Source organism: Magnolia sinica, chromosome 7, assembly GCF_029962835.1.
Source record: "Magnolia sinica isolate HGM2019 chromosome 7, MsV1, whole genome shotgun sequence".
Lineage (NCBI taxonomy): Eukaryota > Viridiplantae > Streptophyta > Magnoliopsida > Magnoliales > Magnoliaceae > Magnolia > Magnolia sinica.
Window position 1 is genome coordinate 50,822,586 of NC_080579.1, and position 18,269 is coordinate 50,840,854.

Consider the following 18,269-nt stretch of genomic DNA (forward strand, 5'->3'; position numbering starts at 1 on the left):
TCAATCACAACAGGTTCTTACAATGGAAACAGGTCGTATTATTACAATTTTTTAAAAAATAACTACAAATATAATCCATAGCTGTAGCTACGGCTTTTCCTCGTAGCTATTGGTATCTATTGCTACAGATATTATTGGTGTTATTGGTATGTATTGCGCTACGGATAAAATCCCTTTTGCTATGGATATGATCTATAGTACGTCCGTCACTATTGGTGGGGTAGCTAAAGGTATTGCTACGGATATAATCCGTAGCTATTAGTATTTATTGCTATGGATATAATCTGTGGTGATTGGTATCTATTACAAAGGATGTAGTCCATAGCTAGACCTTTAGCTACCCCACCAATAGCGGCGGACGTGCTACGGATCATATCCTTAGCAAAAGGGCTTTTGCTACAATTTTTAGTCGTAGCCTTTGCCCATTTTTCTTGTAATGATACTTTAGAGAGATCAGTTTCTTGATTTCCTTCTGTGATTGCTGTGATGAATGAAGTATCGATCGGATTGGCTTCGGATGTAGCTAAGAAAGCTGGATTTAGGGATTTTACGATTATCTGTAAAGGGGAAAGGGAAATGAGAGAGAGAGAGAGCGACTAATTGTTCTTCTTCTCCTTCTCCTTCTCCTTCTTCTTCTCCTTCTGCAGCGAAAGGGGGTTTGGAAAACCCTAGCGAGAGAGACAAAGAGGTTGGGAAACAGAGAGGGAAATGGGGCTGGGAAATAAAGAGAGGGTGAGGGAGCCCAAAAGATCGAGAGAGGGCTGAGTGCGAGAGAGAGAGAGAGAGAGAGAGAGAGAGGGATTTGCTTTTGTGAAATAGGGTGCATGAGAGAGGTATGCAGACGGGATTTTAAGGGTGATTTATTTTAGGACTTGTGGGTCTCACTGTTGTGTATGTTAATTATCCACTCCGTTCATTCATTTTAATGGCTCATTTTTAGTGTTTATCCAAAAAATGAGTCAGATCTAATGTTTAGGTGGACCACACCACATATTAACAATATAAATTTATTTTTCATTCTTTCTCATGGTGTGGTCCACTTAGGCTTCTGATCTTTCTAATTATTTGGCTCATGCACTGAAATAATATTTCAAAATTGATGGACCGATTAGATAAAATAAATATATTGCAATGGGCCCCATGGAGCCCCTTAAGCATCGTCAGTCTCTCATAAGGTCATATGGGGAGGTATGTTTTAGCTACGGATTAAATCCGTAGCTAATTAGCTACAGATTAAAGCCGTAGCCATAAACCTCTATAGTCGGTAGCCTTTGCTTATTTTTTTAGTAGTTGTTGTGCTGGTTTGATCATTCGATCCTTCCCCTTTTAAAGCTTGTCCCTTATACAAAAGGAGAGCTTGGAACGATGAAGATCGACTTGGGCGATTTCGGTAGCACCTTAGCCTCTTTCATTTGGTTGTATGACAGCCTGGTTGCGCGGTTCGCGCAACCGGTTATTGATTGCATGACCCATGCAACCAATAACTTCTCCCCTTCTCACCTTCAGTCTTCCTCCAGAGCTCTGCTCCTTCTAAAATTCTTCCTCTCCTCAAATGAGAGGGGGAGTGGGGTATTTATATGCCTCCACACGTGCAAAACCTCGATCTTTATGCCATGGGGCCCACCTTGCATCAGATATGACTGTCCATAACAATCTGGCTCTGATCTTGGTTGTGTGACCCGCACAATGGGGAAGTCGATTGCACGGCCTGCGCAAACAACTATTGGTTGCGCAGCCTGTGCAACCACTGACTATGATTCATTATTTTATTCTTTCTTTCTTTCTCAATTCTTCAATTCTCTATTGATCTTCTACCCTTTCAATCTTTCTCCATTCTTTTTGTGCTACACAGTAGAGTCGCCATTTTGTTTTGAACAAGAAACAAATGCATTTGATTTGGGGAGTTATCTTATTAGAACATAACAAAGAGAGCATATGCAGAACAACCATTATATTAATAATACTGAGTTCATTTACATCCTCTAATATCCCTTGATTCTAAGATAGATTATTTGAAATACATAAATTGATGAAGTTCGAATGTCAAATTGAATCTCAAATTCGGCAGCATTTCTACTTGTGCTTCGGTTATCTCCTTAGGAGGAATGTTGTGCTGGCTTGATCATTCGATCTTTCCTCTTTTCAAGCTTATCCCTTATGCAAAAGAAGAGCTTGGAGCGATGAAGATCGACCTGGACGATTTCAACAGCACCTTGGCCTCTTTCATTGTTGGCTGTATAACATCCTGGTTGCGTCGTTCACGCAACCAGTTACTGGTTGCGTGACCTGCGTAACCGATAACTTCTCCCATTCTCACCTTCAGTCTTCCTCCAAAGCTCTGCTCTTCTTCTGAAATTCTTCCTCTCCTCCAATGAGAGGGGGAGTGGGGTATTTATATGCCTCCACATGTGTGAACCCTCGATCTTTGTGCCATGGGGCCCACCTTGCATCAGATCTAACTATCCATAACAATCTGCCTCTGATCTTGGTTGCGCGACCCGCGTAATGGGGAAGTTAATTGCGCGGCCCGCGCAACCATTAACTATGATTTATTATTTTCTTCTTTCTTTCTCTTTTCTTCAATTCTCTTTTGATCTTCTACCCTTTCAATCTTTCTCCATTCTTTTTATGCTCCACAGTAGAGTCGCCATGTTGTTTCGAAGAAGAAACAAATGCATTTGATTTGGGAAGTTATCTTATTTGAACATAACAAAGAGAGCATACCTAGAACAACCATTGTATTAACAATACTGAGTTCATTTACATCCTCTAATATCCCTTGATTCTAAGATAGATTATTTGAAATACATAAACGAAGTTCAAATGTTGAATCGAATCTCAAATTCGGCAACATTTTGACTTGTGCTTCGATTATCTCCTTAGGAGGAATGTTGTGCTGGCCTAATGATTCGATCTTTCCCCTTTTCAAGCTTGTCCTTTATGCAAAAGGAGAGTGGAGTGATGAAGATCGACCTGGGCGATTTCAGTGGCACCTTGGCCTCTTTCATTACTAGTTGTATAACATCCTTGTTGCGTGCTTCACGCAACCGATAACTTCTCCCATTCTCACCTTCAGTCTTCCTCCAGAGCTCTGCTCTTCTTTCGAAATTCTTCCTCTCCTCAAATGAGAGGGGGAGTGGGGTATTTATATGCCTCCACATGTGTGAACCCTCGATCTTTATGTCATGGAGCCCACCTTGCATCAAATCTGACTATCCATAACAATCTGCCTCTGATCTTGGTTGCACGACCTGTGCAATGGGGAAGTCGATTGTGCGGCCCGCGCAACCACTGATTATGATTTATTATTTTCTTCTTTCTTTCTCATTTCTTTAATTCTCTTTTGATCTTCTACCCTTTCAATCTTTCTCCATTCTTTTTATGCTCCATAGTAGAGTCGCCATTTTGTTTCAAACAAGAAACAAATGCATTTGATTTGGGGAGTTATCTAATTAGAACATAACAAAGAGAGCATATGCAGAACAACCATTGTTTTAACAATACTGATTCATTTACATCCTCTAATATCCCTTGATTCTAAGATAGATTATTTGAAATACATAAATTGACGAAGTTCAAATGTCGAATCGAATCTCAAATTGGGCAGCATTTCGACTTATGCTTCGGTTATCTCCTTAGGAGGAATGTTGTGCTGGTTTGATCATTCGATCTTTCCCCTTTTCAAGCTTGTCCCTTATGTAAAAGGAGAGCTTGGAGCGATGAAGATCGACCTGGGTGATTTCAGCAGCACCTTGGCCTCTTTCATTACTAGATGTATAACAGCCTATTTGCGCAACGGGTTATTGGTTGCGCGACCCGCGCAGCCAATAACTTCTCCCCATCTCACCTTCTTTCTTCCTCCAGAGCTCTGCTCTTCTTCCAAAATTCTTCCTCTCCTCAAATGAGATGGGGAGTGGGGTATTTATAGGCCTCCACACGTGCGAACCCTCGATCTTTGTGCAATGGGGCCCACCTTGCATCAAATCTGACTGTCCGTAACAATCTAGCTCTGATCTTGGTTGTGCGACCCACGCAATGGGGAAGTTGATTGCACGGCCCACGCAACCATTGACTATGATTTTTTATTTTCTTCTATCTTTCTCATTTCTTCAATTCTCTTTTGATCTTTTACCGTTTCAATCTTTCTCCATTCTTTTTATGCTCTAACAACAGTAGCCTCCCTACTTCAGAGCATCTTTTGTAAGCTCGGGACTTAAGTCGGTGTGGATTGACACTTATACAATGTCTTACGCCCGAGAGGTCAGGTGGTCAGATCGATTTGTCATTATTACATAAGAGTGAAGGGTAGTTGTCGCAAAGATCAAGGGTTATCCATAATGATCATGATGGTGCGCTCGAGGAGGCATGTGGTAGGACGGCACCTCTTCGATTCATGGCCAGTGACGTGCGGGCTCGTGGCTTTGCCTTGGAGGTCGGGTTAACCGGTGAATGGGCGGTCACCATGTGGAAGGAGGCGTGAGTTGTAACGCCTCTTCAACCACGACATTAAATGTGGGTAACTAATGCTTGAGACCGAGTACTTCTATAAAAGGGGAGGAAAAATCCGAAGCCCTCTCTCATTTGCTCCCACTACCATTACTACTTCTTGAAAAGGCCAAGCTATATGTCCTAAGGGGGGGGGGGGGGGGGTGAATAGGACTATGCCAAATTTAAAATAATTATAGCAGAATTTAATAATAAGATAGCCAAATAAAGGAAATCAATTCACAACGCTGAAATGAAAAGCAACCTCAATAAACAAGTATCGAGAGGTTGATACAAATGTTGTTCTAAGGACAACCTTACAACATAAAAACAAGGGTTTATGGCTGGACAACCTTATTTCTAAAACGTTCTTTGTATTAAAAACTCAAATTGAAAAGGAATGAATAAATAGCAAGGAATTGAAATAAATTGCAAGAATTTAAATCTAAATGATTACAACATTCCTCATTGTGCTTGAAATGTAAATATTACAACATTTACATCCACACATACATTCCACAAATTTGAATGATAAAAAATAGGAAAAATAAATCACACATCCATAAAACACAAAGAGTTATCGTGGTTTGCCTGTGTGTTCACCAACTGTTATAAAATAGCCACACAGCTTGCTACTCCACTCCTAATATCCTCACACAGGGGATATCAGCGTTCACTATTAAAATAGATTTCATAGGTTCACCTAAAACCTTCACAATTATGTCTTTCAATGGGATTACACAATTCAAAAATCCCTCTTTCTGAGTTTTCTGGCTCTCTTCAGATAACCAACACAATGAGATTTTTCTGGCGAATCCCAAAAGAAACTAAAAAGAATGTAAATTATAATAATGTAAAATACTTGGATTTCTCATTTTATTTGAAGCAGCCCGGAAGAACCAATCAGAGTAAAAGTTTGAATGTAGAAGTTCAATGTCCAATACTCACTTTGATATGGTTCTAAGTTCTAATTTATTTTAAATTAAACCAGATGGGCTAACTATATTTAATTTTGATTCAAAGAAGAAGGAATACAACAATTCCTCTTTTCAATTCAGATTAGAATGTAAAAACAAAATCAAATTAATAAAGCTAACAAAAGAGAATTTAAATAAGCACAATGTAGCTTAAAAATAAACACAAACTTATCTCAAAGTGATGCCTTGATTTTTCTTGAATTGGATTGTCAAACTCTGAAATTCGTCGTCTATTTATAGTTGCAGAAATCGTCTCTACAACTGGTCCTGAGTATTCCATGACTGGTCGTAGATGAAACAAATTTTTGAAATTTTAAGCGCGATCGGTCAGACCGTTCCACGACTGGTCGAAGGTAGTCCACAACCGGTCGTGTGCCTTCCACGACTGGTCGTGAACACCTTAAGACTGTTAGTGAGACACCAAAAATAGTTACTGTAGTTTGAGTCATATCTCCATGACTAGTCTAGGTTGGAGTCGACACGACCGGTTGAACAATCTCTAGGACTGGTCGTAGCTCAACCAAAAAATTTTAAAAAATTGCAACAACTTATGACTGGTCCTTAAATTTCTTGGACTGGTCAAGCCAGTGCTAGGACTAGTTGAACAGGCCTCAGGACTAGTCTTAGAATAGACCAATTACATGTAAATAGATTCAATTTGAATTATATATCCAGAATGACCTACCCTAAGGTCAATCTAAGGTCAATCATACCTTGGAAGTGAGGTATGAACATTGAGACTTCAGTTCTTAAGATGATAGTTGACCTTTGAAGATTGTAAAGCTTGAGATCTTTGTACTTGATGTAACATTGTACTTGAGATCTTCTAGATCTTGAATTACTCTTCATCTTGAATTTTATACATTGAATCTTTAAATAAGGTCGCTTCTTTTGATGTAGCTTATACTAGCATGGATTGAAGTAGTTCTTTGTTCTTGACTTGAAGCAAAGTGATGCAGTGTCTTAAACATATAACACAACATGCTACACATGACACAAATTGTGTTTTTGGCACCACAAAATTTAACAACCAAAGGAGGATACAAACCATAGCACTTACAATCTCCCCCTTTGTCAAATTTGTGACAAAACACACTTCAATAAAAATAAGAGAAGCACAACATGCTAAATAATGAATTATGCACTAGTTGTCATTAATTAGCACAAACAATTTAGCACCCCTTATTTACTCCCCCTGAGTAGCAACACACACACACACACACACACACACACACACACACACACACACACACATATATCCACTAAACTAATGCTACCCCAATCCATTCCAAACTGTCCAAACTAAATCTTCTCTCCCTTTTTATCACAATATGACAAAGGAAGCACATAAATGGAATAGAATAAGAAACAAAAGAGTAATAAAGAGATGAACTTACTCAAGATATAATTAAGTTAAAAGTCCACAAACCATTAACCAATTTAAACCAATGTTAGCAAACCAAATAAAGTTTTCACACCAACACAAGGTAAAATAATATTAAAGTTAATACAGACCAAAGGATAAAACACTCAATCAGATCTAGATGAAGGAGCAGGAATAGTAGGATCAGGTCGATGAAGGCCCTTGTTTAAGTGCCTAAGATACTTCCGCATATATTTAAACCATAGATCATGGGCAACGTTCATATTTTCAACCTTCTCCTCAAGAGCATGAAGACGAGCATCAAAATCAGATGGCATGTAATCTGGATCATTAGTAGAATCAGATTCAAGTTCATCAAAGATATCATTCATATTAACATCATCAGGAGGAAGATCATCGGCCTCATATGTATTTCTAGCCTCAGCTCCACCAACACCAACATCCACTTGGCCAGGAGCCAATTCCAATTTCATCTTATTTATATTAGAATTGTTAAAAATAAGATGATGGATAGAAGCCTCTCCAACAGGCATAACAACTTGCATCTTAATGGCTAACATAGTTATAAGATAAGCAAACAGAATATTACTATGACCTGGATGGAGACGAAACTGAATGATGAAATGACATATCAAAGAAGGCAGACAGACTTTAGTACCAGAGATAATAGAATGCAAAATCTGAACCATAAATGCAGTCAGTTCAATTTTGTTACCTGAACGAGGATACAAGTTTGAAAATAAAATTCTATGGAGAACCCTGTAGTTGGGTAACAAATACTTTGCGGGGAGTGCATTCCCTTTATGTGTCCATTGCACATCCATATTGCAGAGATCTCTAGTGAACATGCATTTTTCCAATTCTGAGGGTTTTTCAGTTAAAGTATGAATAGGAATACCCTCATCATTGACAGGTATGTCCATAAGGCCAGATATCAGAAGGCAGTTTACATCAAATGGACCTTCTTTGGCATCAATTTTAAATGTTAAATTTTTAGATGAAAATTCAGAGATGCATGCAAACATGGCATGAGCAATAGATTGGTATGCAGGCCCGCCCCAATGTAAGATGTTAGCCCATCCTACAACTTGGAGGAGTGGAAGGATACTAAAAGGAGCAATGTGCTCAAGATCAGTAGGATGTTCAATAATGACATTGCACATATGCAAATCTCGCACATGTGAGGGATCATCTTCGGGTGATCGAAGATGGCGCCGAGAGATGGGAATTGATCTAGATGATGATGGACCACAGGATGTTTTCTTTTTCCCTCTAGCATCCATTTGTATGAAGAAGCTCAAAGAATCAAGAAGATGCAAAGAGGATAGAGTGGGGTTTACAAAAATCAGATTTGAGAGTAGAAAACCCCAAAATCTTCAAGAGAACTTGAAATCAACCACTCCAATGAAGAAAATGGAGTGAATGGAGCATAAATCTACAAGGAAAAATGAAATGATGTACTTACCTTGAAGAATGAAGCAGTTGGGTACGACTAGTCGTGCCACACCCGTTGGAGAAGTAGGAAGAAATGAAGTAGAAAACATTTTTCCCCAAATAAAAGAGATCAGCGCACTCCACGACCGGTCTTGGCCCGTCCACGACCGATCATACCACGACCGGTCGAGCACTTCCTCGACTGGTCATGTACTAACATAAATATGCATTTTTCATAAAAAATTAAAATTTAAACTAATAAATTATCAAATATATTTACATTGTGATACACATATGCATGAATATTCAATTTAGATTGCACATACCAAGATCACATTTTAATTTATTAAACCTTCTTTTGTTTAGCGGTTTAGTGAAAATGTCAGCAAGTTGAGTCTCAGTAGGAATGTATTCTAAAGAAATCAGCTTTTCTTCCACTAATTCACGAATGTAATGATACCTAATGTTGATGTGGTTGGTACGTGAATACTGGATTAGATTTTTAGAAATATTTATTGCACTGGAATTATCACAATATAATATCATTGATTCCTATGCCATTCCATAATCGCTTAACATACGTTTCATCCAAACAAGCTGAGTACATGCATTTCCTACTGCAATGTATTCAGCCTCAGCAGTTGAGAGCGATATAGAACTTTGTTTCTTGCTAAACCAAGAAAGCAAACAATTTCCAATCTAAAAACAACCACCACTGGTTGATTTTCTGTCATCGATATTCCCAGCCCAATCAGCATCAGAGTACCCAGCCAATTGAACACTAATATCATATAGATACTAGAGACCCCAATTAACAGTGCTTACGACATATCGAATAATCTGCTTAACAGCATTTAGATGTGACTCTTTAGGATCAGATTGATATCTAGCGCAAATACCAACACTAAAAGCAATATCAGGTCTACTTGCAGTTAGATAAAGTAAACTACCAATCATACTGTGATATAATTTAGGATCCACACATTTACTTGTAGAGTCCTTTAAGAGTCTTAAAGTTGCACTCATAGGAGTATCAAAATTCTTACCATTTTTAAATCTAAACTTTTTTATTAAGTTCAGAGCATATTTGGTTTGAGAAATGAAAATGCCATCAGGTTGTTGTTTTACTTGCAACCCTAAGAAATAGTTTAATTCCCCAACCATGCTCATTTCGAACTTAGATTACATTAAATCTGCAAACTCAATAGTCATGTTCATATAGGTAGATCCATAAATAATACCATCAACATAGATCTAAACCATTAAGATATCATCGTTATGTTTTTTAACAAAAAGAGTCTTATCTACACTTCCCATTTGAAATTTATGACTTAGTAAAAACTTAGTCATTTTTTCGTACCATGCCCTGGGAGCTTGTTTTAAACCATATAGAGCCTTTTTAAGGCGATACACATGATGAGTGTTCTTAGGGTCATCAAAACCCATTGGTTGTTTAACTTACACTTCTTCATGTAGATCACCATTTAAGAAGGCACTCTTCACATCCATTTGATAAATTTTGAATTTTCTATAGCAAGCAATGGATATGAATAGTCTGATTGATTCAAGATGAGCTACTGGGGCAAAGGTTTCATCATAATCAGTACCCTCAATTTGAGTGTACCCTTGTACAACCAGTTTAGCCTTGTTTCGAATTATATTACCAAGTTCATTAGACTTATTTTTGAAAATCCATTTAGTTCCTATAATATGTTTATCTTTGGGTCTAGGAACAAGATACCAAACATTGTTTCTCACAAATTGGTTAAGTTTTTCTTGCATAGCTACTATCCAGTTCTCATCAGTAAGTGCTTCTTTTATGTTGGCCGGTTCTATCTGGGTTGTAAAACACATGTAATTACACATATCTTCTAGTTGTCTACGAGTACACACACCAGTGAGAGGGTTTCTAAGAATTTGAGTAGTTGGATGATCTTTAATAGTCCTCTGTTTAGTATTAGTTTGATTTGATGAAGTATCGAGTTTGTCGATTAAAAGAACATCATTATCTGAACTTGGGGCAGGTGTATTCAAGTGATCGTCTATGACCACATTAATAGATTCTTGAATCACACCAGTCCTCCTGTTCAGTACGCGATATTTATGACTATTTAAAGAATATCGTAAAAAGATCCCTTCATCACTTTTAGTGTCAAACTTTCCTAGATTTTCACGGTCACGTAAAATATAGCACTTGCTGCCAAAAACTTGAAAGTGTTTGACAGTAGGCTTCTTATTGAACCACATTTCATAAGCAGTTTTGTTATTTGACATACTTGTATAAACCCGGTTAATAATATAACAAGCAGTATTTACAGCTTCAGCCAAAAGGTTTTTAGGGAGCTTCATACTATTTAAAAATTGCATTTCCCATTTCTTGAAGTACTCTATTTTTTCTCTTCACAATTCCATTTTGTTGTGGTGTGTTGGGCGCAGAGAATTCATGCGATATTCCCTGATTGGTATAAAATTTCTTAAAAATGCTATTCTCAAAATCAGATCCATGATCACTACGGATCTTACAAACTTGAGAACCTTTTTCAGTTTGGATTCGTTTGAGAACTCTTTTTACTTCATCAAGGGTTTCTGATTTATTTCTTAAAAAAGCTACCCAAGTGAATTTGATATAATCATCCACGATTACCAGTATGTATTTTTTACCACCTCGACTCTCCGTCCTGGTTGGTCCTATAAGATCCATATAGAGAAGCTCGAGTGGTCTTGATGTGGCATTGAAGTTCACCTTTTTGTGAGAGCTCCTTGTTTGTTTGCCAATCTGGCATTCACCACATATTTTGTCTAGTTTTTGTAATTTAGGTAGACCTCTTATTAGTTCTCTCTTGCTCAATTTGTATAAATTACGGTAGTGTACATGTCCAAGACATTTATGCCATAATTCTGTTTCATCGGTATGGACAATGTAGCACGATTGATTAGATGAGCTACCATTGCTTACAATATAGCAATTTTCAGAAGTCTTGTGACCAGTAAATATTACAAAACCCTTTTTGTTTAAGATTTCACAACCTTTATTAGAAAATTTCATGCTATGATTGTTATCACATATTTGAGATATGCTTAACAGGTTTTGTTTTAGCCCCTCAACATATAAAACATTCTTAAATAAGGGGAGGTTATAGAGTTGAACCGTACCTTGGCCAATAATCTTGCAGTTGCTACCATCACCAAATGTGACTGACCCATCAGTCATATCTTTAAGATCAGTGAATAAAGCCGTGTCGCCTGTCATATGCCTGGAGCACCCACTATCAAGGTACCACTTTGAATCTCCTGTAGCTTTGAAAGCAGTGTGGGCAACCAAGCAAGTAACCTTAAGAACCCATTTCATAACTGTTTTGGGTTTAGGAGTATAGTTGGTCTTCTTGTATTTGTAATTGATGTACGAGTGACCCACTGAGTTAGATTTTAAGAGCTCCTTAAGCAAATCAACTATTTTTTCAGCTAAAGGGTTTTGGTTTTGAGTTTTATAGTTGATATAATTTCTTTTAGGTTTTTGAAAAGTTTTAGCATTTTTAGAAAGACTTTGATTAATACTTTTCCCTTTTGAGTTAGAGGTTTCTCCTTTCATAAATTTAGGAGGAGTATTCTTCTGTTTAGAAGGTATATTCTTATCATAGCCCAACCAGATCTGTCACCACATGTTCTAAATTCGGATAGAAGTTTTTCAAACGTTGGATCTCCTCGGGCATACCTCCATGTATCCTTTAAACCCAAAAGAGAAGAGTTTTCAAGCTTAAGTTTATCATTTTCAGATTTAAGTTTTTCAAACAGGGAGGTTTTAAATTCTAAATCACATTTAGACTTTTCAAAACAATATGAAATATGGGATTTTTCTAAAATAAGAGACTCAAAATTTTCTTTAAGCTTTAAAAATTTTTCTTTTTGAAGTTTAAGTTTGACAGCAATTTTACAACTTTCCATGTATAAGGCATTATAAGTATCTTGAAGATCATCTTTATTTTCACAATCACTATTCAAATTTTCTTTACTTGTTAAATCATCGTTATCTGAAAAAGTGAATTTGGCTAGAGTCATAAGGGCTTTAACTTCATTACCCGACTCAATTTCAAAATCTTTTGATTCAGAAGAGGCTTCAGAATCAGAGGATTCATCCCAAGTAGCCAACATACTCTTCTTTTTGAGTTTGTCCTTTTTAGGACACTTGTTTGCTAAATGCCCATATTCTTGGCAGTTGTAACATTGACTATCGTTTAAAGATTTCTAGGTTTTAGTTTTAGATCTTTTCTTATCATTTAATTTTTGAAAATCAACCCTCTTTTTACTTTTGAAAATCTTGTAAAACTTTTTTCCTAAAAGCACCATATTGTCTTCAGAATTTTCTAAATTAGAATTTTCTTGAGAAATACATTTAGAAGATTTAAGAGCAATAGATTTGCCTTTAGGAGCTTTAAAATTTAATTCATAGGTTTGTAAAGACCCAAGTAGTTCTTCCACCCTCATATTGTCCGTATCACGAAGTTCCTGGATCGTGGTTACCTTAGAATTGAACCGTTCAGGAAGTGAGCGTAGTATCTTTGCACACACTTTACTTTCTGGGATTTTATTGCTAAGACCCCACATAGAGTTTACAATGTCATTTAATCCTGTATAAAAGTCCACAAACATTTCATTTTCTTCCATAGGTATTTCCTCAAATTTGGTTGTGAGGAGTTGGACTTTAGATTTCTTGACAATTGTTGTACCCTCGTGTGTCATTTCTAAAATATCCCAAGCTTGCTTTGCAGTATCACAGTATATAATTCTTTTGAATTCATCTAGTGATAGTGCACAAGAGATTGCATTTAGTGCTTTTAATTAGCACTACTTTCATTTTCTTGAAGAGTGGTCCATGAGAAATACGATGAAATTTTTATTAATTTTGAACCATCGACACCAGTTACTTCCATGGTAGGAGGGGTCTATTCAGTCACTGCGGCTTGCCAGACACTCTCATCCATTGATTTGAGGAAAATCCTCATTCTGGCTTTCCAATAGGCATAGTTGGAGCCGTCAAATGGTGGAGGCCTAGTGACTGAAAGGCTATCAAAATTTGACATCTTATATATAACTTCGATCGTTAGCTCAGGAAATGAATCCAAGAGCAAAGAATTTAAAACGAGCAATTAGGCTCTGATACCACTTTAAAAGGACAAGCTAAAGCTATATGTCCTAGAGGGGGGGGGGGGGGGGGTGAATAGGACTATGTAACGCCCGAAAATTCGGGGGTCGAGCATAACTCAGCTCCCGAGTTCCAAAACATCACTTATGCAGCATATTTAATGATGGATGTATGTTGTCTGTATTAGTACATAAAACATGGAATAGATTAAGCCAAAGCACAGATATAATTCAGGGATAAGTGAAGAAAGCAAGCGGAAGACTTATAGAAATATATGTGTACAAGTGTGAATCCCTGAAGTACATATACAAACCAGGTCGTAATTCAAGTGTTACTATCAAAATTTCAAGTATCAAGTTACATCATTTAAATCTCAAAAATAATCCCAGAGTCCCATGCATCAGAACAAGCTCACTAGAACCCGTCTGAAAACTGCATATAAGAGAAAGCAGCCTCATCATCATCCATCTCCCGCTCTGCCTCAGAAGTCGCATCAACATCTGCAACATCAGAACCTAAGACAGAGTCTGGTGGGTGTTTAACACCGTCCCAGAACGTGGGAGTGAATGATCAACTCAGTGGAATAATAAGGCACTGGTTAACATGTTATCAGTTCAATCAAGTAGTAATGATAAAGCAGAATATTAAATAAATCCTAAGTACTCTTGTTAATGCAAGGATGTATGCAGAATGATGTGTGCCCTCATGCGTACACCCTCAGCGTCTTCATCTTACGTTACGCATGACACCACCTCAAAGTGCGCCACATCTACAAAGCACATGCAAATGCGGTGCATGGATATGATTACCAAGTTGTTATTAGTCCTTTTTCATACAGCAGGATTGGGAAGCTAAAGTACCTTCCTCTTATCACCATCCAAACAGTGATCCATTCTAGGGTCGTCAATCCTAGACATCTCATACGATCATATGGTTATAGGTCATTGCAAAGGGCTCGTCACCAATCAATGCACGCCTATCACACCTTCGTTACTACACTAAGGCTCGTCACCTCAATGCGGTATCCAGGCATGCTCGAGGTCACTACAAAGGGCTCGTCACCAATCAATGCAGGCCGACAGCACGAATATAGTGTCCCATACCACCATAATCGGCTCACGAGTTTAGTTGCTCACTGGTCACTACAGGGAGGCTCGTCACCCCAGCGTAGGTCGACAGCTCGACCACGGTGTCCCATACCACCATGTCCGGCTCATGAGTTTTAGCGGATCAAGGTACCATGGTTAATAGGATTTCACTAGTAAGTTCGGTACCCTATATTCAAGCAGTAACGTCCAATACATGGTGAACATACATCGGACAATCGGGTTACTTAACGAACTCGACTAGCACGAGCGCACGTTGGGTTGAACGACATAGAGTGCGCAAACACTCCGCATGGCCAAACCACTGCCACCAACTCTAATACGGCTCGGGTTCGTCTAATTACATTCGCTGTGGCGAAAGCAATCTCAGCCACAACCTTAAGGCAGATTACCGATTTCCTGGACTATTCATAGTCCCAAACACAGTACACTACAACAGATAATCATATTAAATGTAGAACAGTAATGGAGCAACAACTTAAATCATGTGGTACTCAAGCATCTGAAGAATATCAACTTAACATAAATGTAAGCATAAGAAATGCTTGAAAGTAAATAACAAGGAATGTAACTAGCAAGAAGGAAATCATGCACACTAGTGGGAGAGTTGAGAATCGCTTCTCAACGTCCATACTAGGTTGAAACATCACACTTTAGATCATTCAGGCATTTCTACAAACACTTAGAATACATAAAACAACATACATGGCGTATGTTGAAATACAAGCATTTGGACAATTCCTTTTACCAAGGAGTTATCGCACATACATCTAGCATACATACACGACAAATAATCATGGCAAACACAAGTGCATATTTTATACGCATACAATACTTTATACATACACGTAGAATACACAAATCTCCATATAACACATGCATATCTGGAACACAACATAAACACAACATTTGGCATGTGAAATCTCATCCATAACAAGAATAAATCATTAACTGGCATTGAAAGCCTTGAAAACCATAACCTATACACTTAAAGGCTGCACCTTAAGCCAGAAAAGAAACACCGAACTGATTTAGACGAGTTATCTTCGTCAACGGCGATAGAATACCCAAAAACAAGGATAGAAATGAGATACAACAACACCAAGACTAATCTAAGCTCTAACACAGATTAGGGTTAGGTTAACTTACCCCAAGATGAACTCAGAATCGTCAGAATAACGATTTAAAGCGAAGGTTCAAGCATGAAGAAGAACAGGAAAGAATTCAAGATGATTCACCAACTTCTCTCTCACTATCTCTCTCTTTTCCACTCTCTTTCCAAGCTAGGGTTAGAGAAAAATCGTATGGAAAAGAGAGCTAGGGTTTAAGGACTATAAATAGGCCTCAAATTGATGAAAATAACCCCAGGGACAAGGTATACTTAGGTTATAACCAAAGCAAGCCTCTTTTGATCCAACGAAGCACTTCTGGTGGGCCAAATACCACGAAAGGTTGGACTTAAGCTCACTGACCATGGATCTAGGTCAGGCTGAGTTTTCATACCGACCGGCTCTTCAGATCAGCCGTGGCGGACCACAGTCAATTCAATGTTCACAGAATCTCGATCAGGTCCACAAGCACAAGGATATGCCTGGGCCACCTTCCCTGATCAAAGGGTGAAATTGGGTCAGAATCCAACGGTCAGATTGCTTAAAATCATCGCGCAAGCGACACGACTCAGATTTCATAAAAGCTTAATAAATATCCAACCGTTCTCACACTCTTCACTCCGAACTCAAATAAATCGACCCAGAACATCACATGGACTTGATTTTCGAGGTGATGGTCAAGCCCAACATAGTGACGGCAACAGCCTAAGATCATCGCTATCGGACTTTCGACGCGCGGTCTAGGTCCGATCCAGAACTTCTAAAAATTCTCAAGAACAACTGGATTTAGCGATAGATCCCAGATTTCAGAGTAACATAGCGCTAACTAATCTATAAGTTTAGAGTCATCAGATACAATTTAAAGTGATTGATGCAGATTTCACAAGCAATTGAGTATAGCGCTAATTACCCCAAAAACAACTACTTAAGGAAAGATAAGCACAAAATTTCTAAGGTCATTACAGACTATGCCAAATTTAAAATAATTACAGCGGAATTTAATAATAAGATAGCCAAATAAAGGAAATCAATTCACAATGCTGAAATGAAAAGTAACCTTAATAAATAAGTATTGAGAGGTTGATACAAATGTTGTTCTAAGGACAACCTTACACCATAAAAACCAAGGGTTTATGGCTGGACAACCTTATTTCTAGAACGTTCTTTGTATCAAAATCTCAAACTGAAAAGGAATGAATAAATAGCAAGGAATTGAAATAAATTACAAGAATTTAAATCTAAATTATTACAACATTCCCCACTGTGCTTGAAATGTAAATATTACAACATTCACATCCACACATACATTCCACAAATTTGAATGATAAAATATAGGAAAAATAAATCACACATCCACAAAACACAAAGAGTTATAGTGGTTCGCCTTTGTGTTCACCAACTGTTATAAAACAGCCACACAGCTTGCTACTCCACTCCTAATATCCTCACACAGGGGATATCAGCATTCACTATCAAAATAGGTTTCACAGGTTCACTTAAAACCTTCACAATTGTGTCTTTCAATGGGCTTACACAATTTAAAAACCCCTCTTTCTGAGTTTTCTGGCTCTCTTCAGATAACCAACAGAATGAGATTTTTCTAGCGAATCCCAAAAGAAACCAAAAAGAATGTAAATTACAATAATATAAAATACCTGAATTTCTCCTTTTGTTTGAAGCAACCCGGAAGAACCAATCGGAGTAGAAGTTCGAATGTAGAAGTTCAATGTCCAATACTCACTTTGATATGGTTCTAAGTTCTAATTGATTTTAAATTATACCTGATGGGCTAGCTATATTTGATTTTGATTCCAAGAAGAAGGAATACAACAATTCCTCTTTCAATTCAGATTGGAATGTAGAAATAAAATCAAATTAATAAAGCTAACAAAAAAGAATATTAAATAAGCACAATGTAGCTTAAAAATGAACACAAATTATCTCAGAGTGATGCCTTGATTATACTTGAATTGGATTATCAAACTCTGAAATTCGTCGTCTATTTATAGTTGCAGAAACTATGTCTATGACTGGTCCAGCTACTCCATAATTGGTCGTAGATGAAATGGATTTTTAAAATTTTAAGCGTGATCGGATCAGACCGTTCCACGACTGGTCGAAGGTAGTCCACAACCGGTCGTGTGCCTTCCACGACTGGTCGTGAACACCCTAAGACCGTTCGTGAGACACCAAAAATGGTTGTTGTAGTTTGAGTTGTATCTCCATGACTGGTCTAGGTTGGAGTCGACATTATTCATACAACCAGTCGAACAGTCTCCAGGACCGGTCATAGCTCAACCAAAAAATTTTAAAAAATTGCAACAACTTAGGACCGGTCCTGAAATTTCTTGGACTGGTCAAGCTAGTTCTAGGACTAGTTGAATAGGCCTCATGACTAGTCTTAGAATAGACCAATTACATGTAAATAGATTCAATTTGAATTATGTATCCAGAATGACCTACCCTAAGGTTAATCTAAGGTCAATCATACCTTGGAAGTGAGGTATGAACATTGAGACTTCAGTTCTTCAGATGATAGTAGACCTTTGAAGATTGTAAAGATTGAGATCTTTGTACTTGATGTAGTATTGAACTTGAGATCTTCTAGATCTTGAATTACTCTTCATCTTGAAT

The 18,269-nt window shown here is 37.7% G+C and overlaps 1 long non-coding RNA gene across 1 annotated transcript in view; it reads right to left on the minus strand.

Moving 5' to 3' along the window:
* LOC131251343 (uncharacterized) overlaps positions 1–548 on the minus strand; it is a 35,255-nt gene extending 34,707 nt beyond the window's left edge. Inside the window, exon 1 of the long non-coding RNA XR_009173756.1 lies at positions 444–548. This is a non-coding gene — a long non-coding RNA (uncharacterized LOC131251343). The remainder of the gene's footprint in view (positions 1–443) is intronic.
* Positions 549–18,269: the final 17,721 nt, after the last annotated feature.